This window comes from Corvus kubaryi, unplaced genomic scaffold (genome assembly GCF_017639235.1).
Source record: "Corvus kubaryi isolate FWS band 111438036 unplaced genomic scaffold, C.kubaryi_AGA036_p1.0 132, whole genome shotgun sequence".
Classification (NCBI taxonomy): Eukaryota; Metazoa; Chordata; class Aves; order Passeriformes; family Corvidae; genus Corvus; species Corvus kubaryi.
The window spans coordinates 3,867,583-3,891,225 of record NW_024580666.1 but is presented as its reverse complement, the minus strand read 5'-3'; positions in this window follow the sequence as shown (position 1 = coordinate 3,891,225).

Genomic DNA, 23,643 nt, shown 5'->3' with positions numbered 1-23,643 from the left:
TAGGCTGTGCATTGAGGACTAAGGATTTAGCAGGAAGAATGTTACTAATGTAGCCAGCTCAAAGTACAGTGCAACTGAAAATGGGGTGCTGTATTATATCTTGAGTATTAAGTTGTCACTGCTCCCACCACTGACATTGCCAAACTGGTGATTTGTTTCCACAAGCGCTGTTCAACTTGATGTCTTTGTGCCTTGCTTTGGGTTCCCAGTGCATGATCTCTGCTCTGTGCTGAAGTTTTCTGCTTCTCAACAGTCTTTCTTTTTTCATTTCTTTGTTTTTCCCCTATCCCTGATACCAGACGCTAACTTGCTTTCAGCTGCAATCTCAGAGGGAAGACACCAGCTGCTCTCTTCTCCATCAATCCTCTGAGCTCCTCGAACCACTGCCAGCAGATAACGAAGAGACGTGATGATCTCCTTCAGATGTCATGAGTTGCTCCTCTGGCCCCTCAGGGTCTGGGAGGAACAGAATGTTCCTGAATTACAAGAGGTATACAAAGGAGGATAGGGAACTTCACATCCCGATACATATCCCCACAGGGCAAAGGACATCTCCCCTAAGCAAAGGTGACTCAGAATGTGTATGACATAGAAAATACAGTAATTCATACCATACAGCAGCAGCAAAGGAATAATATTAATTCAGTCTTCAGATTAGAGTCACATTTAGATTCATGGTGAAATACAAGCAAAAGAAGCTTTTGCTTTTAATGACCTCCAATGGAATCAAACACCTGAGAATAACTTGGTAAAGAGACAGCAGAAGAGTCCCTTTTCCAAGCAGTCTGAAAGACTACAGTAATATTTGTGGAGTGTGCTTCCCACACACTGAGACTGGGATAAAGAGACACAAGGTTTGGCACCCAAGAACCTTTCACACAGCCTCTCATGGTATTCAGTAGAAAAAAACTACTCACTGCTTAGGTGAAAAGCAAACAGAACAAAATGAAAAGAAGAATTGGCTTTGATGGTTCCTATTTTAAAACTACTTTTAAGCCTCATGGGTTCCTCTTTTTTATTCATGTTGAACAAGCTGAATTATCTTGATTGATGTGCCGCCTGTTACTATCCTTACCTCCAGGGTACGGTTTATTCCTTAAACAAACTTTTGTGTAAGAAAAAACCCAAACATGTATATACCAAATACCCATGAAAATTATTGCTTAAAAGACAGATATCCTCCATGGCATCCATTCACATCAGCTCCATTTTATTTGATTATGTCTAAACTACTTCCACAACCCATTTATTTTATGAACAGGGATGTTTGACTTGTGTATGTCCAGCCAATGCCTAGGTCAATAGCAAAAGGTTTTTCCAAACCCTGACATTTGGATTTCAAAATACCAAGACATTCAAAATTCAGTATTAATCTTCACAAACATCTGTCAGGTGACATATCTATCAACCTTGTGGTAGGACTACCAGAGCATTTTCTTTGCATTTTTAGAATTACTTTGATGTTTCAGTGCATCTACAAAAGGCAGTCTGGCTTTACCAAAGGTGTCTCATTTCCTTGCTCTGTGTGTAGCTCTCTGTGCTGCAAGGCTCCTGGTAGCTCCTTTTTAATGGTTGTACACCTGCCTGTGCTTGAATGGTGTTCTTCACCATGAAGGTGTGATAAAGAGCGCAGACACTGTCATTTAGAGTAACATCGATGATCTCTGACAGTCTTGTTCAGGGACAAGGTGAGGCTGGGTTTAGGCATAGAGCAAAGAGTGTGTAGGCTGCCTGGGAAGATGAGGACAAAGGGTGCAATATGTGTAGGGAGAACAGAGCTTCTGCCTGCCCAGCCCCTGCAGCTCACTGAGAAAGCAGCAGGAGAGGCACAGGAGTGTCACAATGCCGAGACACTCCGGAGCAGCCCTTCTATGGAGGGCTCTGCTGCAGTCAGCTCATAGAAGTTTCCAGCACAAGGAATAGCTAAGTATTAGAAAAGGATTAGGCAAAGAGAGGAAAAGCATGAAACAACACACAGACAAAGCAGCTAAAGTAATATTTCCTACATAATGTGAAAGAGTACTCCTCAGACTTCTCTCCCTGTGAAGATCAGTAATAGAGCAAAGACAGGAAAGAGGATTCACATCAAAATAACTTCAGCATTGTTTTTTAACCAAAATCTTCTCCTCCTCTTACCTACTGCACATTAAATGAGTTCCCTAAAGACCTAAGTGAAAAAGAATGCAGAGATAACTGTGGACAAGCAAGTGGGCAGAACTATTATTGATATTTCATAAGGGCAAATGGAGACTCAAGGGTAAAGATCCTTTGTTTATTGGTTTTCAGGGAAAGAAGAAAAAACCTAACAGTCTGAGCCAGAAGAAGCTTTCTATTATTTTGTTCTGCTTTGAGCAATGCCACCTCACTGGCTCTGTAAAATTCTAGAGGTTTCATCTCAGGAAAAGAGCAATTGCTATTTCTTCCAAGGCAGGTCTGTACACTCACACACATATGTCTACATGCACATCTAGTGTATCCACAGGTGCCACCAGAACACATATAAAACCCTGGTAACTGAACACATATAAAACCCTAAGGGCTTGCAACCTAAGTAGACAAGACAAAGGATTAGGAGGATGAGACCTCCCTTGGAAAATTCACAGAGCTGAAAGTAGAGGGAAAGTAGGAGCTCAGTAGGAAAAAGTATCTTGTATGCTTGACATCTTCTTACACTCCTGTAAGAATTCATTGAGCTTTAAAGACAGGATGAGGACTAGATAGACCTTTGGTTTGATCTACTACAGCCATTCCCTTCAAGTGTTTTAATTCCACTTTTTTATCTCTGTTTCTGAGACTGTGTCTGGCTCTTTACTGCTAAGTGGTAAAAAATAACAAATTAGAAAATGCTGAAGCAGCCTGTCCTCTCTTAATGCTTTAGTTCAGGTAGCTACATTTGGAAATTTTGACCTCAACTGTTGATATTGGTAAACTTTTGGTTAAGATTCAAGTTGCCAGTTATAATCAGTGACCTTGGAGACCTTTTCCAGCCATAATGATTCTACTCCATGATTCTGAAGGCAGTTCTCCTATCTACAGTTACCTAAAAGTAACTGTTTTTTCACTTTGTAATTCACCTTTTTTACTCGTTGTTGTGTGACTTAGTTGTTGTCTCACCCATTAGTTTCTGCTAGAATTTCTTATCACAAGTTACAGATTTCAAATAAGAAGTGAGCTGAGAAGTGATAGTGAGATGTCAGCCTTCATTGTTCTTGTCCTCTGCTGCCTTTGATGTCGAGGAATGTTTCATCACAAATAACAGTGAAGCACTTCGGTTCACTGCAGATGCCATTTCTGCTCTGAACAGATCCCACCATTTCTTTCCTCATCCCAGCCTACATCTCATTATGGCTGGACTAACATATAATGCTTTTCAAAACCTTATTTCAAACAGCACTGTTTCAGAATGATGACAATATCACCCTCACACTAACAGACACCACTCTGTTAACCCAAAGAGAACATAAGTAACTGTGGGATTTGGTGCAGAGTTTTTTCATCTTTTTCCAAAGATTTCTCATTGTAAATTTTTTCCATTTGTTTTCCAATGGAACTTACTGAGGATAAACTGAGTTGTAATGCATGGTATAGGGGATGAAGTATTAGAGACAAGGCAGTGCAACTATCTACACAGTGCTGGATAAGAGCAATATTAGGACAATAGGATTAATGAGTTTGAGTGAGTCAAATAACCTTTCCTCACTTGCAAGAAACAGCTTTGTTGCTGTGACTCATTTGGTTGCTCAGCAAAGGTTGTGCAGCTCATTTGCTGAATTTTTTACAGCAGAAATTAATAAATGAGGCCAGAGTGTTCTGAATCTACTTGGTGACCCACTGGTAAGCAATTTTAGCCACCTGCCTACTATTTGAATGAAGGCTTGCATGACTGAAGCCTTTCAGCAACATGGTAAGGAATGATACATAAAGTTACTCAAGAATGTCATTCATGCCTTCAAACAGCTTGTTCCACAGATAGTTGTGTGTCCTTAGCGCCTCCATCTTCTCAAAAAAAAACCCTCTATAGCAAGATACTTCTGAAGTATAGAACTGACTTCTGCTGAGAGGTGGAGGAAGGGCTGTTGTTTTGGTTTGGTTTATTTTATATACACAACATGACTGCAAAAAGGGAGAAACTCAATACATGAATCCAGTATGACTTACCTGAACAACATAAAAAAAAATTAGGAGGAAGAAAGTTTTTCAAATAAGATGCTGTCCTGTCTTCACTGTCTTCTCAGAACAGAGAAAATGACAAAACTTTTGGAAGCATGTCTTTTTTAGCCAGTTTTAACCAGAGATTTAACCAATCTCGAGGTACATTTCTTAAGACCCCTGGCATCCTGCTTATTCAATCTATGCTGCCACTGCCCTCTGGCCTATATGTGCAGGTGTCCCTCACAAGGAAAGAAAGGTATGTGAGAGATACAGACAGGTGCCCATGCAGGTCTTTCCCCTGCACAAAACTGGGGTCCACCAGTTCTGAATCTCTCCCCTCACTAGATGCAGCTATTTTTAGAGGACTGTGATGAAGAGAAGGGATTTGACCATGTCTGAGGAGGTTTGACAAGCTGTAATTGCTTTCTAATCTCTTAACAATACATGCTTGAAATTATGCATATGCTTAAGTGATTTGCTGAATTTGGGCTACAGTGGAAAATCAAGCAAATGGTTTGGAAGGATATCCTCATAGATGAGGATATTAGCTATGTAAGGTTAGAATAATCAGGTAATGATAGATGTCTCAAGTTCTAGTGCGCATTTATCTCTTCTGTTTCTTACTGTTTCCCATCTAAATTTCAAAAAACATTTTTATAGTTTCAGGGTTCTTTTCCCCTAAACAGTTTCTCCTGTAAGGGATACCAGAAAACCCTACCATGACATGCATATGTTACAGTGATACAAATCTTTTGTTTCCCCTTCTCTTGATTGCCAGAATGGGCTTTTACTTTCAGTAATGCTGTACGCTCTTTCAGATGACGATAATGTAAATTGATATATACCCTGAAAGGATAAATAAGGGTACTGACATATAGCAGCTGATTGACAGGAACTGTTTAAGCACTGTCATATGGCTGGCATGTCACTTAGGGATCAAATTCTTCTCCTGCCAGTAAAAATTACATTGATGCCTCATGTGGATTTTGGCCTCTCTACAGCACCACTGCTCCCTTCACAGAATTTACCATGAATACCATATGTTTAAAGAGACTGGACAAAGAAATCTCCTGTGCTTGGTTGACTCCTCCTCCATATTTGTGTCAGCTCTGCCTGCAGAACAACACACACCTCTACTGGTCCACAGACAGTTTCAGCAATTCAGATGGGAACACACAAAGAGTGAGGTCAGTTGGGCATACCATAGTAGTACATTTGGGCCCTTTCAAATCTTTTATTTGCACAGGATACACAGAAGATACCCTTTTAGAGACAATTTTCGTCATTTAAAACCATGACTAAATACATAATCATGACATCACGTAATTAAGACATTAGTCTGCTGAAGGTATTTAGAGAAACTTGTGTACAGTATCAACACAGACCAACCTGAATGCTCAAGGAAGAAGCAACCACAATTCCATCTCTGTTAAAACAGCTTTCTAGAGCCCAGATTAATACAAATGCAATCATGATTATTTTGAACTCATTGAATCATAGGATTATAGAATGGTTTGCGTTGGAAGGAAACTTAAAGATCATTTATTTCCAACTCCCCTGCCATGGGCAGGGACATTTTCCACTAGACCAGGTAGTTCAAAGCCCCATCCAACCTGGCCCTGAACACTTCCAGAGATGGGGTATCCATGGTCTCCCTGGTCAACCTATTCCACTGTCTCACCACCCTCATAGTAAAGAATTTCTTCCTAAAACCTGACCTAAACCTACCCTCTTCAGTTTAAAGATATTACCCTTTGTCTATTCTTTCTTGGACCAAAACTGCACCTTTTTTGAAGGATGCTAAGTAGATGTTTTGCCTAAAATAATCCACACTGAAATCACTACTCTAAGAAGTCTGAATTTAAACTGGTTTCCTGATGATGACAAGTATTTAAATGCCAAGTACATACACCATCAGTCCAGGTTATCACTTCCTTCATTTAATATTGCCACATTCTGCACTACAGGATGTTTTGTGAGTTGAACAAGTTGGGGCCATGAATGCCAGCTGTGCACATCTGCAGGCCAGAGCAGAAGAAAGGTGCCATCAGAAAGAAGCAAGGAGCATTCCTGCCCCAAGGAGAGCACGCACAGCAACATGGACTTGGTATGCGGAACTGGGGACTTGTAGCCTCCCTTCCTCTTTGTGCTCACATCATTTGTCAGAGGTGTATCAGAGCTTAACCATCAGTGTGGGAGGGAGGGAAATAAAGAAGCCAGACAAGAGACAGAGAGCCATTTGTGCATGGCATGAGGTAGTGGAGGGCTGGTAGAGTTTGAAGACAGATTGGCTGTTGCAGAGGCAGTTCCCATTCCTAAACCACTGGCATTGAGGCAAGAGAGCTGGAAAGCCAGTGCCACACAAGGCAAAAAGGCAGGGCTGTGGAAGGCAGCATTCTGAAGGCATTGATGGAAGGAGGGAAGGCATTGATATGGTAGCTCTACTTTGCATATTTGAAGAAGAAGGCAGCATTGACCAGCACACACGATATCTGGAGAGCTGTTTTGATGACACCAAAGGAAAAACAGGGTAGGAGAGAAAGGCAAAAAGAATTTTAGCAATGGAAAGTAAGGCATCAGCATGTACAGCACAGATCAGAGGCAGATTTGGCAGAGAGGAGACTGCAGAACTGACATTTTATTACTATCTATTTCTGCTCACTGTGGAAATACAATATAGTAATCAGCTAATTCTTAATCTTGTCTGCTTATTAACTTTCCATCTTATTACATGATACAAAACTTGAAATTAACAGAACACTTATGTATTACAGATACGTTTATTCAAGGTTCCCTACAGCAAGCTGCAAAGGAATTATTAAAATATTTGAAGTGAAACATTGATTAAGAAATCCTTGGGAAATAAAGTCATGAGTCACGGGAACAAAATCCACTTCAGGGAAGCTCTGAAGATCTGGCAGTCATCTGATTTGTTAAAATCTGACTTAAATTCAATAAAGTTTTCATGAAATGAACGCACCTGTTCTGGAGCAGCTGAATGCTCATAGGAAACCTTGAAAAACTTTCAGCTTAGAAGGAGTTCTGCCAAACGGCCTATATTTTATCTTTCTTCCATTTTGACACACTGATATAAAAAGCAACATCTTTGCTTCTCAGAAGTTCATCTGTCTGTTTTCATGATGATTACCCAGATGAAGTCATACTTCTCGTGATGACAGTCATTTTACTAGAACTACATTTGATGCTGCAAACAACAGGGAATTAGTCACAGATGCTGATGGACTCTTAAGAAGCCAAGTGTTTTCATAAAGAGGCTCCCCTGTGATGAAACCATGACAATAAAAGATCCAACACTACTGGCATACAGAGCAATAATGACATAAAGAAGACTACTTTGTGATGTTTTCCTGGAGGCATCCATTTTCCGTCCTGTACGTCATACAGGATTCAAAAATAGACTAGACTGTTTTGAAAAGAACACATAAGAAAATATAAGAAAATATGTTCCTAGGAAAAAATCAACTTATAAAAGTCTGCTTTTGATACAATGCTTCAACATATTAAATAGATGAGAAATAAATAGAAGAAAATACAAAATAAAATATTAATTTTCAAATAAAAACATGAATCATTTGCACAAAGAACAGACAAACTGTAATCAGTTCTTTCAAAATGTGTTAAAAACATTTGCCCTGTTCTTAACAAAAGGTAGAGAATGAGATTAAAACACCTGGACACCTGCCTCTTAGGAAGGTAACCTTTGGTGGTAGACCATTAGCATCTTGGCATCCCTCCCCATCCCAGCTATTTGAGGATGTTTTCCCTTCTTACTATGCAGGCCACCAGCCCATTGCCAATCTCTTTCCATTTTATCTGAGTCTTCCCCCACTTCAGAAACTAAGTGCAAAGCAAGCCTCGGCCATACCAAACCAGGCAGTCTGCAAACACAACCTGGTCCTCACTGCACACAAGCATCTTCTGCTTTCCCGGAAAAACAGCTGAGCAGTCTTCCAAAGAAGGGATTTCCTCCACTTCAGCCATGAGTATATGACTTCCTCAACATCTTCTTCCCCTCCACAAGCTGACTACTGCAGGCTTTCTCAGCACAACCAGCCTTATAACAGGGCTATCTCTCACTGCTGGGATGATTTGTAACCCTGCAGTGTCAGGAATCCTGCCCCCTCAAAATGTCACTCCTAATTACCTCTCTACTCCTCTAGTTCAACTTGAAGAAAATTTTTCTTCCGAAATATATTACTCGCAGGAAAAAAAGGTCACATGATCAGGTCAAAGCCACATGATCAGCAAAAAGTGAAAAGTTTTGGACTGCATCAATGTTACAGTCCTTCTCAGAAACAATAATAACTACTTTACAAAGAAATAGATGCTCTCCTTCCCTAGTTGAGGCAGCAGATGAGCTCTGTTGAAGTCAAAGCAGTAAATGTGCTTTGAAATTTTGAGAAGTACTTTCACAGCAATTTTCACAAATTGATCTCCTTTTCTAAAGCACTGCAGACTGTTGAGTTCATTGTTGTTGAGCAGAAAGAGTTAAGTGTAGCAGCACTACAGAGCCCTCATTATATGCTGACAATGATGTTTTGACTTCAGTGCTCTCTTCATACTGTGGACAAATACTGAGTTGTCTGCCTGTCTGCTCTGTGCTGAAAGTGCTTCTGAGGTTTGCAGATACAAAGGGTCTAAACCCACTCCAAGCAAAATCACCACTGACTTCCACAGGCATAAGAGAAGTCTGTATAAAAAGGTCATATTAGAAGATATAAAAAAACCTCTTTATGAAATATCACCTATATTCTTGAAAGCTATACAGTTATTCCACCATCCAAATATGTTTAACAACAGAAGTAAGAACTATCTCATTTACAAAACAGCTCCTCTCTTCTATTTTTGAAGTGCAGAGCTAAGTACCAAATGGTATCTCTGATGATAAATGACAAACCAAATCTGGATTTTGACCAGCAGGACACACTCATTTTACAACTACAGGCCTCTTTTGAACACACCGGCTCATCTGAACAGGTAGATGCCATCCATTAGGAGCTAAATTTAGACCAGCAATTTCGTGCATGGCATGAAGCATGGAGATCATTTCACTGCTGCGGATAGGTGGGACCATTAGCATACTGATCGAATTATCCCAAATTTCTATTCTTTATTAAATAGTTCCTAACACAGTCTGATACAGAAGAGGTCTCTTCCCTCAATGAATACACTGCAAAGAACTCCTGCCACATGCCCTGCTGACCCAAATGAAGTCAGGGATTCTCACGCTCCCAACTCAGTGCAGCTTCTAGGTGGCACATAAGAGCCAGCTTTCTTGACTTGCAGTCATGCCCGTGATGTGGAGATCCCTGCCCATCCAGGGAAACTTCAGTGCTGAGCCTCTTCATCCCTTTATGTGAGAGGCCTCACATTTGGCACATTTCCCAGCAAAAAGGACAGTGCTTAAAACACAATTTTAAGATTCTTTACATGAAACAACAAAATCTGTTCCTCATGTAAATGTGGTAGTAAGCAGCTTTTGCAAATATATCCAGGATGATTGGTAAAAGATAGAAATAAGCTTTCATAACCCCTCACTCATGCTGTAACTGTCTTTACTACTGACCTTTCTTTCTATAGTAGAAAAATCTCACTCTGAATTTTATTTATCCCACTATCACCACTAGCAACCGGAGCATATTTGGTCTGGTAATTCATTTCTGAAGCTGCCGTGGGGTAGCCATAGGAGGGATTTGTAAGCTACTGTTTTGCCTGACCATGTTATAACAGAAATCAATTGTTCCTCTAACAGAAGACATCTCAGAGGACAAAATAATGCAAGATCTGAGATGCATCCTAGTTAGTTTTTCTGTCTCTGTATCTTTGACAGATGATAGGAAAAATAAAAATTCAATTTAAAGAAAGAGGAAGCCCACTCAAGTCATCCACAGGTGGTTAAGTTTTTACCCTATCCACCCCACAGGAACAGGGACACCACTGAATAATTCTTTAACCTGGCCTGACAGTATGGCAAGCAACTTAAAGAACTGAACTTGTACTGTGCCAATAGATTGTGAGTACAAGGAGGGTTTATAATGAATTTTTTCACCCATTTTTGCTACATCAAAGTCTCCTTTGGCTTCTGACAGTTGGATCTTGCAAGAAAGTAGAAATGACAAGACAACTTGTGAAAGATGTTGGGAGGGGGCAGGGGCAACAAGGGGGACTGAGGTAGAGCTTCCTGTGTAAGGAGAGAGGGTGGACTTGGGGATCATCTTAGCTGAATTAAATCACACCAGCAGATGTACTCATACCTGCTGCCAGCTCCACTGAGAGGATACAGACATACAAGATAAACCCAAATTATCTTTTATCAGGTTATGTTGCAAAGTTGAGAGGTGGCATTAGGATGATTGGAGGCTTCTCAGAGCACCACAACCCAGTGATAAAGTAGAACATTGCAAATGCAGCAAGCAGAATAGTTCTCTCATCCAAATCTAATGAATTAACTAATCACATTGCTGTGATTTTCTTTCAAGATATTGGTAGAACAAGTGGGTACCTGGGGAGCCAGCACTGCTTGTGGAATCCAGAACTTCTGCTGTTTGTTTATTGGTGTGCTTGGGAAAGTGGTTTTCCTGGATGTATTTATATGCTGGTTTTAAATACTTATATTTACTTGGGGCTGTAAATACTGTTATAAATGGTAAATTGTCATTAGGTCATCTACCTGATGCATCCCAGATTAACATTAATGCCCTTCAGGTGGGTGCTATTAAATTAGCCTACCATCACCTGACAGATGTCCTCTAATGAAAAATGTATCATCTTCTCTGTTTAGATTAACTTTAGTTCCTTCTGGGTAGAAAAATAATCCCATGACTAGTCCAAATGTTTTCAGATGTGTGAGCTTGTGCAGGCCAGAAATGAGCAGGAAATTACTTGTCCCACTTAATTATAACTACAGTTTGTATTTGAGTGGGACTTTAATTAGGTGGTAAAACTTTGTACTTTGCACTTTGTCTTTGCATACACAAATTTTAAATTGCCAATTTTGATGCTGCAACAGAGCAAGTGGTGTCAATTTTCCAGGCCTTTTGGGGGTTAAAAGCCTTCTTTAGGGACAGCAACAGTTCTGTTCATAAAATGGCTAAGTTTCCGCCAATGCCCAAATAAGTGGCTGCTCAAGAGCACCAGGATGATTTAGGACTTGTTATACAGGAACTCAGAGTCACAGGTATTGCACTTACAGTTTACCACAGTGAAAACTGAATTGGTTAGGAAAAAAGCAGCTGGGCATAGGTTAATTTTTAATTTCTTTTGAATAGGGTTGTGATATTTCCTTGTATTCGAAGAGACTGAAATGTCAAAGTGCCCTTTCTTAGCAACCCATTTTTCATGTGATGGGGCCCATGAGTTTGTGCAGAACAAAGGAGTGTCTCTATTTCCATTTCTATTTCTGGGTAACAATAGTTTATTGCTCCTGTATTTTAGAGTTTTTTACCAAGTACTGTCGAAGAACAATTGCGTTTTATAATATGAGGTATTCCCTCATCTGTAGTAAGTAGACAAACATTCTGATTTATCTTCACTAGAATTATCTAACCTAGAAAAGCCACATAGGAGTATTTTAGTATAGGACAGTCTTCAGACAAAAGAAACAACCATCTTGACAATGAGTTAGTTGACAGATGTCGATTTTAAACAAGATTATCACACATTATCCCAAGAGATTGAGATTATTACAGAGAGAGCATTCAGAACAGAGATCAGTTCTCTGAAGAAAAAGGAGTTAGAAGCAGCTGAAATGGAAATGGAGGATCCATACAGGAAATATAACCAATCTTCCATCCTTTGACACAGACCTGACATATCACTCCAGAAAAACATTAATAAAACCACCTCATAGATCTTCTTTGGTTAAAGCCTGTCCTCCCAAAGAATACATGAAAATGAAAGAAATTTTGTATTTCTTTGAGCTGACACTAAGCTTTTCACAGGATCCATACAAAAGTGAATCTCTGACTATACTGGAAAATTGCTATTTTAATTTTTTTAATATATAACTACTTACACACCCACATCCTTACAGCTCTTGACAGTCCTAGTGTGTGCATGTACATGTGTAAAGCAGATTGATGAAAACTTTTGACCTGTCAAGTGTGTGCAGGTATCAACCCATCTTCAATACAAAGTGCTAATTTGCTAGACACTATACCTGATGATTTATTTTAACTCAGAGAAAATTTTTTATTTCACTGAAACTGGGGGTTATTTTCATGTATTTTATAAGGATCTATTCCTGTACTAATTTTTGCTTGATGCAGCCCCTCAAACTTTGCTGTGTTGCATCTTTGGTAACCCTCACCACTAAGGTACCCCTGTTGTTGTTTTATTAGAGTGATTAATAATAAAGTAACATGATTTATAAAAGACCAGAAAATGATCTTCAGAAAACCTGAAAATAAAGCATCATTCTTCCTCTACACCATTCCCAAACATAAAAGCAGGTAAAGAAAACAATTAATTACCAAAACAAGTAAAGAAAACAATTAGTAGAGGAAGTAATGAATGTTCGAAATAGCTCTTTCAAGACAAATGAAAATTGAACATATTGCAGGAACACTGCACAAGAGCACTGCATTTTTCCTATCCCTAGACAACACAGCCCTGAGATAAAAGCACTGAGAAGCTTGGATTAAGGTAGCCCTCTTAAGGCCTACAGTAGGATTTTATGTTGGGATTTCTGAAGTGAGATCTGTTACTACACAGCAGAGATTTTGCAAACTGAGATAGACAGGCTTCTTCCAAGTAGCATCCCAGCACTGTCCAGATTGCTGGCCTTCTTCTCCAAATTTTTAGAATCTAGCACAGAGAAAAGACAAGCTGTTGATGGTATATTTGGAAATCCCTTTGACTGAAAGCGTAGATTTTTCCCCCTTCTTATTCCCCATTCAGACGGTTGGTAACAGGGAAATAGCTGTCTCATTTCTTCAAGGTCCCTCAGAAACTGGTCCAGCATGAAACAAAAGTGAATTGGACCCATTATGCTAAGGCAGCATAATTTTAAAAATACCGGGGATGCTTTTCTTAGCCAGTAATTGCAAATTCAATTTTAGTACACTGAATGTCAACAGGCTTCGAGGAGCAAGCATATTGCAAGCTGGAGTTTGCCAAGTTCAAGACAATCACAAGTGCTCTTTATTTCTCTGGTCACTCAATAATATTAGACTTCATTAAAGATGAGAGATTGCATTGCAGAAACTGATTCCCAGAAATAGCATCCACTTAAAAATATACAGAAAAACGAAAATTGCAACCTACCATGGCAGAGTTTAAACTGCCACCAAATACAGAAAACCTGGTATTCTCATTTATTATGGCCTTTCTACTGTGCTGTTTACAGGACTTGTCTCTCAAACACAGAGAGAATGAGTAAAATCAGTAAACAAAAGAAGGATTGTAAAATTAGATTTTGCAATAATACTATGTTTATAGGATCTGATCCATAGATCACAGAATGATTTGGGTTGAAAGGGACCTTAAAGACTATCTAGTTCCAAGCTCCCTGCCATAGGCAGGGGCACCTTCTACTCGACCAGGTTGCTCAGAGCAACCATCCAACCTGGCTTTGAATACCACCAGGGAGGGGCAACTACAACTTCTCTGGACAACCTGTTCCAGTGCCTCACCACCCTCACAGTAAAGAATTTTTTCCTAATATCTCATTCAAAGCTACCCACTGTCAGTTTAAAGAATTCCTCTCTGTCCTGTCCCTACGTGCCCTTGTAAAATGACCCTCTGCAACTCTCATTGGCCCCCTTTAGGTACTAAAAGGTGCTCCAAGGTCTTCCCAGAGCCTTCTCTTCTCCTGAACAACCCCAGTTCTCTTCATCTGTCTTCATAGGAAAGGTGCTCCTGCCCTCTGATCATTTTCATGGCCCTTCTCTGGACTCAACAGAGCAGGTCCATGTCCTCCTTGTGCTGGAGGCCCCAGAGCTGAAGGCCTGTATCTTACTGTTAAAAGAATAGTATTAACTTTAATTTCATTTTGCAGAGGATTGGACCTTTTCACCTTAGCATCTCAGGGTGCTTTGTGTGAAACTCCACCCCACAGCAGCTGAAATGCTGCTATGAACTCCCACTGGTGTCAAGCACTCTCTGGTAGAACTAAAACAAAAACAAATGTCTGAAGAAAGCTCACAGGCCTGCACTGCACCTGAGGTATGCTGTCACCCTCACTGCTTGCAACAGACCCATGCTTGCCCCACCAGAGACATAAATACACCCACTGATCTCATGTTTCTAAACATGCGTATTAGTTCATGTCTAAAGCCCACAGTTAATTAGAGCTCCTTTCCCCTTTTTGCCATCTTTAATTCTGAACATGGAACAGTATTTCATGCCTTTTTCTTCAAATGAAAAATTCACCATTAATTTATAGAGAAATTATGGCTCCACTGATTTTAGTGAAAGCAAAACGATGCACCTGGAATGGGGAAAACATCTAGACTAAAGATGATTAACTATTCATATTTGTCTCTGCCTTTTGAATACACATTCTCTCTCCCAAGAGATCAGGGATCAACCTCTACTTAGATATTTCATCCTTGCCTTTGGCATTAAAACCCTACCCCCTTCAAGCACTGTCTTAGTAATGTTCTTTCTATTCTAAGGAATAAAAATAATAATGAAATGAATGATTAGACATGTTATATATGGCATTCAGTGATGGGAAAGAATGAGATGGTAAAAAAGCTGCATTATATTTATACTGCTTCCTTATGCTTACTTTTTTGTTCCAAGAATAAGATGCTTTCTCTTATCCATTCTGATTGTGCTTTGTGGCAATCATTATTCAGGGAATGAAGCATTTTAATGACTTTAAAATTAATTTAGTAGTCTCAGCCTAGCTGCCAGTGAACACGTGTCCACATCAAAAAAAAAAGCCCACTAATTGGCAGTCTCATTGGCATTCACAGCACAGAAGCCAGGAACTCCATAGACTTTAAAGCCAGAAGTGACCATTGTGATCATCTAGTCTGACAGGTCATGGGACTTCCCTGAATTAATTATCGCTTCAAATCTCAATAGCTGTGATATACCTCAAGCCTAAGACATTTACTAAAACATCCAATGTCAATTTTCAAGTTTCAAGTAATGGAAAATCCACTACAATTCTCATTTAGGTTTTTCTACAGGCTGATTCTGCTCCCTGTTAAAAAGAAAGAAGAAGAAAAAAAGATAATTAAAAAGAAACCACAAAGCAAATCTCAATTTTCCTTTGAATTTTTGCGCTAAAGGTTTAAAGTTTGTGAACATCTTACACCTTTCTTTGCTAAAGTGAAGTGTCCTACTTGCAAATTATTAGGGTGATATGAACCTCATGACTGGAGGATGCTTTGTTTTTAGCACTGTTGTTTAAATCTAACTTGTTTAAATCTATCTTGTTTAAATCTATCTTGTTTGAATCACTGCTGTCCTAAATCTCAGGAACAGGGAACCCACAGTACCTGTATCCCACAATGTCCCAATTGCTAAGCTACCCACTACTGGAAACTGAGCCTGGACTCAGGAATACCATGTACTTTTCTTCTTGAAGATGGGTCATTTTGTTGGTCAAGAACACAGTGTTTCTGAGGGCAAAGAAGTTTTGTATTTAGGCTGAAGTGTGAGGCCATAGTTCAGAGAGAGTATGTTATACTACAGTATAGAGCATATACATTATATAATATTAAACGTAATAGTTGAATAGTGGGAGAACTCAAAAAAGAGATTAAAACTCTGGGCACATCTTTCTGTCCCCATCTTCTTTCCCTGCAGAGTGCCATGGTATTTTTTGGTTATAATTCGGTCTATCTTTATAATTTCACCCCTGTATTTCCAGTGCCATACCTATTTACTCAGGACTACTCACTGGATTTTACCTTACAGATCTGGTAGTCCAGATATATTGCATCAATATGCAATATGTTGCATCACCAATGTTTTGGGTTTGGTTTTTTTTTGTTGTTTTTTTTTTTTGTTGTTGTTGTTCTGTTAAACTGTTAATGATAGATTTCTAATTCTTCAAAGTTAAAATATGACCAGCTAACTACTGGGACTGTAATATTGGAAAGCAACTCCATCTTTTCAAGGAACATAATTAGAGGTAACTAGCACTGCATATGCCAGCAATAGAATAACTGGTTTTCCAACAGATTGAGTTAATAGGGATTCACCCTAATTAAAAGCTTGAAGTTTTGGTGAAAATATAAAGCCTTTCTTGGGAAAGATCTCTGCTTTGATTCACATTCAAGTCACAGTGGCAGCATGGTTCTTAAGAGACCACCAGCAGAAGTGAGACTGTTGAACACTCCAGGAGCCCTCAAGAGGACCAAGGTAGGAAGCTCATAATAAGAATGCATAGTAGTAGGTCAAGGTCTCCCAGTGAATAAAAGGTGCATTTGTGCTCTAATTAAAGCACTGCTGTTTCTTTCTTTTTTGGTTATTAGAGTTTATGTGTAACTGCAATATGTTAGGGTAGAAACCCTGACCCCTAGTGCTGTTTATAGACAGTTTAGTCTAAGTAGACAAAACAATATTTTAGTCTATTTGCTCAACTGAAATTTAGGAGATTTTTTTATGTTTTGTTTGGGGTTTTTTTATGCATAAGATCCTCTTCCCTACAAGTTCAAAGAGAAGAAAAAGAACGTTAAACAGCTGGTTGCTAACTCACACACTGCCTTGGTGTTAAGAAACTCTTTTTAATAGGTGCTTTAATTACTTAATAGCCTGGAATAAAGTTACAACCCTTTGGTTGCGGTTATGATTACTGACAACTAAAATGTACAGCTCTGGCAGAGTAACTCCCTCTCCAGAAAAGAAAGCCTCTGCCTCTGATGCTACCCAACACTCCACTTAATTACGTTATCCTTCATTTAGATGGTGATTCTATTGCAACATCTAACAAGGAGAAGATATTGCACAGTAACGGTGAGTGGCTAGGACAGCTTCTTGATCAAGGCATTTATTGAATTGCACATAGTGAGGATGCAGCTGGACAGTGAAAACTGATGCTTTCACTAGGTGATGAAATTCTGCTCTGTAGTCTTTTAATACAGACTGCATCCAAAGATTAAAAGAAGAAATAAGGAGCATAATACATTACATGCTCTGTGACATTTCTACCCTGATATTTGTATTCATAACAAAATTATCTCTCTTATTATCTTCATGACACATTACGATCACTTAGTTGGCCCAGCTACAGATCTACCAGTTGTCCCAATTAGGTGAAATCCTCAGTACAACAGATATTAAGTGGAGCTATTAAAAGCTCCTGCTAAGCCATTACAAACTGAACACAAACCACATCAGGGCGTCTGTAAATGCTAACCTTCCAAAGCCAAGACCCTCTTTCTCTCTAGCAAGAGAGCTATAAACCAGGATTTCAAAAGGAATATGGCTCTCTGGCAGTGCCTCTGCAGCACAGGGCAGAGAGCTGGTTTGCTCTCCTGGCAGTAGAGCTGGGGGTGAGGAGCTGGCAGCACCTGCTTTGGAGCACTGCTGTGAGCACAGCAGGGCTGAGCCAGTGCCCAGCCCCACAGCTGCCCCGGGCTCCAGGGACAGCAGCCCGGCCCCATCCCATGCCTGGCATATGGACTGCCCACAATGGAGCACCCCTAGGCCCTGCTGACACAGTGTGGCGTGAGGATGGTCTTTGGGGTCCCACAGCAATTTCAGAAGGCCTTTGGGATTCCCTATTTTAATTATAAAATTAAGCCTGAATGGCCACTGAAGCCAAGGGATAATCCTGGATCAAAGCCAGTAAAGACAGACTGGATCAACCCCAGTACAGGAAATCAAGACAATCAGCATTGTAATTATTTTAGAATAACGTGGCTTAGCAAATGGAGGTGGATTTGAGTTCAGGGACTCGTATGCTCAGCCTCCTCAGAAGCTATGCAAAAGCCCTTTTCTGCAGAACAGACCATGCTGTCCCACCTCTGGGTCTTTTCTCCCTCACCAGCCAAGACAGCATTTCCATGCCCCAATGTGCTATTTGTCAGATAAAGCCTCAAACATCCTTGTCTCAGCTGGAAAAAGAAAGGTAATCCATTCTGAAGTAACTAGAAAAGACCTCTCAAAAATTATAGGGAGGAAGAAAGGAAAGGAAGAAGGAAAGAACATAAAGTTTTATGATTAAATGGGAGAAGATAATAAAGAGAAAGAAACTCATGAGAGCAGCTGAGCCTTACAACTAAAACACTTCTCAATATTTAGTTTTGGTAATGGTGACTTCATTTTTAAACATTTGAAGGAGAACTGTGCAAAAGCTTTAGAATAATGCAAATTAGGATTAGCTGTTCTATGGGTTAAAGGCATTTCATTTGCCTTACTCTTGATTCAAGAAAGGGAGAAAAAAATTTATGTGCATTTGGTACCTTTTTTCAGTTACACATTCACACACATACGCACAAAGGATCATCACCTCCAAAACTTTTAAATAAACACTGCACAGCCTTCTGGAAACCCCACCTGGTTACACAGGGGAAGACACATGGCAGGGTTTCTTTTAACACTCTTAGGACAAGTATTCAGATGTGAACTCTGAATTTCACTCAGACGGCAGTTTACATGTATACTCCAAGTATACAAGCAGTTTACATACATACTCCAAGGCCAGTTAATTGACCAAATGAAGCACTAAAGTCTAATTCCATAATTCTTCAGGACAGGAGAATATATGGAAGTCTAACTACAGTTGCCAAAATCTTGCTTTGAGAGACATATGGAAATCTAGCCCAATTGCATGGTGACTGCCAGAAAAATTGTTTCTTCTTTAAGCTCAGTTCCTGCTTCATCATTGTCTCTGTCCCCATATAGTCATTTACACCTGTGCAAAGTGAATGGAAAGCACTACCAAGTGAGAATGAGAACAATTTATCATTCCTTTCTACAGCTGCAGCAAAGAGGGCGAAGCAGGCACTGAATTTATCAGGTTCAAAAGAGATTGAAAATTCAAACAAATACTTTTGTACAACTCTTTTACAAAGGAAATTAAACACAAAATTGTAGTCTAATACAACATTATCATCTTGAATTTACCATCAGCCAGGAAATACATAACTATAGTACCCTTACTAGCCACTGCATGGCTACATTTCAAATATTTGTAAGTGCTATGAACTCCATTGAAGTCCAATAAAGTAATGCATAAACGAAATTGGCTTAAAGAGCAAGAAAATGCCTTTGTTTGAATTTACATATTTATGCACACAGGTATATACATACCTCACTAAAGTTAGCACAAAATATTAATTGCAAAGGAATGGTGTTTGAATTACCATTTCAGAAACATTAAAGTATTAGAGCAACAATGTCAGAAAGCACTGACTTGAACATAAATTCTCACGTATTATTTGATATTGATGCAACCCTTGCAGCAAGTTTTATTTTCACAATCTTTCTGTGACCACCAAGCTGACCTAAATCTTAATTGTATCCTTGAATACACTGATAGAGAGCTTTGGCTTTAAATGATAATATAAATATTAAAAATCATCAGAACTCGGAAATCACGTACTTTACCTTACGAAAACAAAATCACATTTATATGTAGAGGTAATAATACTTCAAATAGGGATGTAAATATCAGGTATTGGAATCTCTTTTTAGAAACATAAATGTGAATTTACAAGCTGCTAAGTACATTCACACTGGATCTGCATGCAGACTGTTCCACAAATCTTCCTCTACATCAGGAAACTGAAAAAGAAGCATCATAATAATGACATAATGCAACTATTTAGTTCAGGTATTAAACGTGCTTAGAATTATTTGCAGTTTTAATTAAGTTTTCACTTTCTGTGGAGCACTTTATACACATCAGAGAATGTATAATGACAGACCTTGATTATTTTTTTTTCTGCTAAAGATGCACCATTATTTGAGAACCAAAAAGAATGGCAACAATACAGCAGGATTTAAATCTGCCTTCCAGCTTTCTTTAAAAACAAAAGGAAAAACAATAGCCTTCTGCAAAACATTTTTTGTAGATGACAGCCAATTTTTTCTAATTAATTCAAATGGCCATCTCCCAGAGAAAAACATGTTTGGTAGAATTTAATGTAACAGATCAACTCAACAGCTTTAATAAAATAAAATGTTTACTAGCATAAAATTTTCTGCACTTGTATGTTATTCTGTTAGGCAGATTTTTAAAATGTTGTTGCCTTGTTCTGTCAAATATTATGCATGAGTAATAAAAAGTTTGGTTTTTAAATAAGGAATAAATCTACCAAGCAAATAAGACTATTAAGCACCTCTTAAACTACAAAAATATCCTGGAGTTCTTCCATTTATATGTCTTTAAATAGTGTTCAAACTGAGCCACTACCGACAAGAAAAGATCTTTCTTTCATATTTATATTACAGAAATTATTCAGCTCCAAAAAATAATTTTCAGAAATGGAGTTTATTTCATACTAAGTCTAACCCACTTACTGCTTTGAGCAACAGGGCCAGGAAATGTGTTACTGACAAACAAAGCCAGTATCCACTGTGTCCCTGCATTACGAGTTTTGTTTGACTCCACTTAATTTTACCTTCAGAGTAAGATCTGCCTCAAACTTCTAGTAGAGATAGAACATGATAGCTGCTACCTGGGAAATAGAAAGCCAGCTGATTCGCCCCCCAAGACAAGGGAGCAGAGGGGAAGGAGGCAGCCTGGCACCCTAAAACTGCTGGAAGGACTAAGAGGTGTGCATATATTGAACATTTCTGTCTCAGAGGGTGGTAAGGTCTGTTAGGAGGAAGTGGAATGGATAGCTGGGGAAGAAGCCCCAGCTTCAGTCGATCTGAGATGATTTTTTGCGAAGTTGAACCTCTAAGTCCTGGGGGTGGGTGGCACCATGCAGCCATTTTCCCAAGGAAAGATTAACAGGACTAAACATACAGAGCTCTCTCCAAGACAGCTACACATTGCAATAAGTGAGAGTGAGAATTAATTATTTAGGAAGGGATATCAGTATGAACAACAGTAATGGAGCAGAACTGAAGGGAACTACAAGGAGGCAGAGCATAAATTCATTGGAAACTTCAGGTTTCATCAGACACTAAAGTGGAAATGAAGAAGGACTCATAAAATTGAACTTTAACTAGAATTTTCACATAATTTTCAATCTTCACAAACTAACATTTTACAATTACAATTTCAGTTATGACTGAACAACTATGGGTGTTCAACTATGGTTAAAGCACACACAGGAGGAAACAACCATGTAACAGTCATTAGACTCCTAATGTGGACTCCCAAAAGTTAATGCTCTTCCAGACAATTACTGAAACTACAGAATTCTTTCATGAAAATGCAGAACAACTTGCAATCTACCTATTCTTAATGTACATCAAAAGTGCCTAAATTAGGTGCTTTCTAGATTACCATAGATACAATTCCACTATTGAAGAAAACATTTCCAATATGATTATCAAGAGTAAGAAACCCCAAAAGCCTTCCAAACCAATCAAAGTGGCATGGTTCTTCATACACAGCATGAAAAGTAAGATTTTTCTTAGCCTTGGGTATTTGGGTTAGATTGTAAAACAATTTTCTTAGCAAAAATGCAGTACTAGATGAAACCACAGCTTAGCAGAAACCAAAGACAAAGTTCATAAAGAGAAGCTTACGAACTCTTCATACACATATGAGAGAATATATGCACGTTTTAAAATTTTAAATTTAAAAACTGGCATGGTCTATCTGGATTCTTCTTCACGCACCTACACTGCAATGCTTGTCTATCAAATATATTGAGGATGCATGTGTGTGTGTGTACAATTTGATCTCACAATTCTTCTATGAAGTAGGAAAGCATAATCCGGTTTTACAGATCTGAGTTGCAGAGAAATGGTGCAAAATACTGAAGGTCGCAAAGGTTATATGTGGGGAAGTCAGGATATCAACCAAAATCCAGTTTTAGCAATCTCAGTAGTACTCACAGAGTAGGGAAACAAAATTCATTTTAATTTAATAATTTAGCAATGCTCCGAGCTCTTCAATTTTTCAGTCTTCTTCTTTTGAAATTGCAAGGTGCTTCTGAATTGCACTTTTTACCCTCAAGGGCAGAGTTCAGGAAAAAAGTTGTTTTAAAAGTAAACCTGAATGTACACTTTTTACTAAATAGATGAATATTTGCTTTTTCAATTGCAATTTCAGCAGCTGAAGCATTAAGAAATACACCAGCCATTATGATAAAGTCAGAATGCCAGGCATAATGGTGGTACTGCATCTCATACTTTTCCTTTATTTTACATCTTAAAAATGTTTTCTCATTTAGTTCTGAACTATTTAAAGACCCACTTTTAATGACTGTTTTTGATGCAATGTTTTATAGTGCAACCCTGCTTCATTTGAGAGAGTTGTGCATACCACCAGGAAATGCCCAGGATTACATCTTTATTAGAGATAAAAACAATAATCATCCTTTTCCTCCTGAAGCCTATAAAATGGAAAATTCTGGGGCATAGTAACCAGTCACACAGAAAAAATAATTTCTTTGGATCTGCGCCAATCACTAATAGGTGCTACTCCATCGGAAATTAACATATTTGAACTACTTTTCCTCGGTGAAATTTAACACTTGGTAAACAAAAGGATATGTAGTCCTGTGAGTTTTACTGGAGAATCACCAGCCCAACACCACTGCAGTCCACAGCAGGAGAAGCTTAACTTCAAGAGACTATAAAGAGGGCCTGCAGAAACAGCCTCACCTCACACCAAATGATGATCTGAACCCCTTAAACAACTCTTCTGTCAGAAGGAACAAGGATTTTTTTTCCTGAAAATGGGGAGTACAAGGAGAGGAGCAGGTATGCCTGTGTATGAGCAGTTGTGCATGAATCTTTCATGGTCATTCCACCTCTTGCACCTACTTATCTTGTCCATCTGTGGCATTTTGTCCAGATATAATGCTTAAATCACTAGAAAATGCACCTGTTTCTCTATATTACTAGGAGGAGAACTCCCATGGGATTTCACACTCTTACACATGCTACCTGTGCAAACAACCTCTCACCTTAAACAAAGACAGGCTACTTTGCTTTAAGCATAATTTGATGCATGCAAGGGAACAGGTTTAGATCTCTTGCTCTATTTCAAAACACTGGTTTGTCCCCTGGGCAATTTTCAATACATGTTGCAAGTTTCCTATTCCACTGAGAAACAAAATACTGATTTTGCTTTTCCTCCATACAGCAGCATATACCTGTCAGATATAACTCTTCAGTTGTAGATTATAAGGCTTATGTTTCCTCAACAGAAGAGACATTTTCTCTGATAAGGAGTATTCTTATGAAATCTCATTCTTTGGGTATAAATGATATGTGGTCCTCTGCTCTGCATGTGCACAGAGTGGAGTGAGCTGGTCAGTGCATAAAGAGGACCACAGAGAGAAAAAGGAATGGTAGAGACTAAGAAAAGAGAGCCATAAATGCAAACATGATGTTGGGACATGAGTAATAGTTTTCCAAGATTTTTAGTCCCATTAC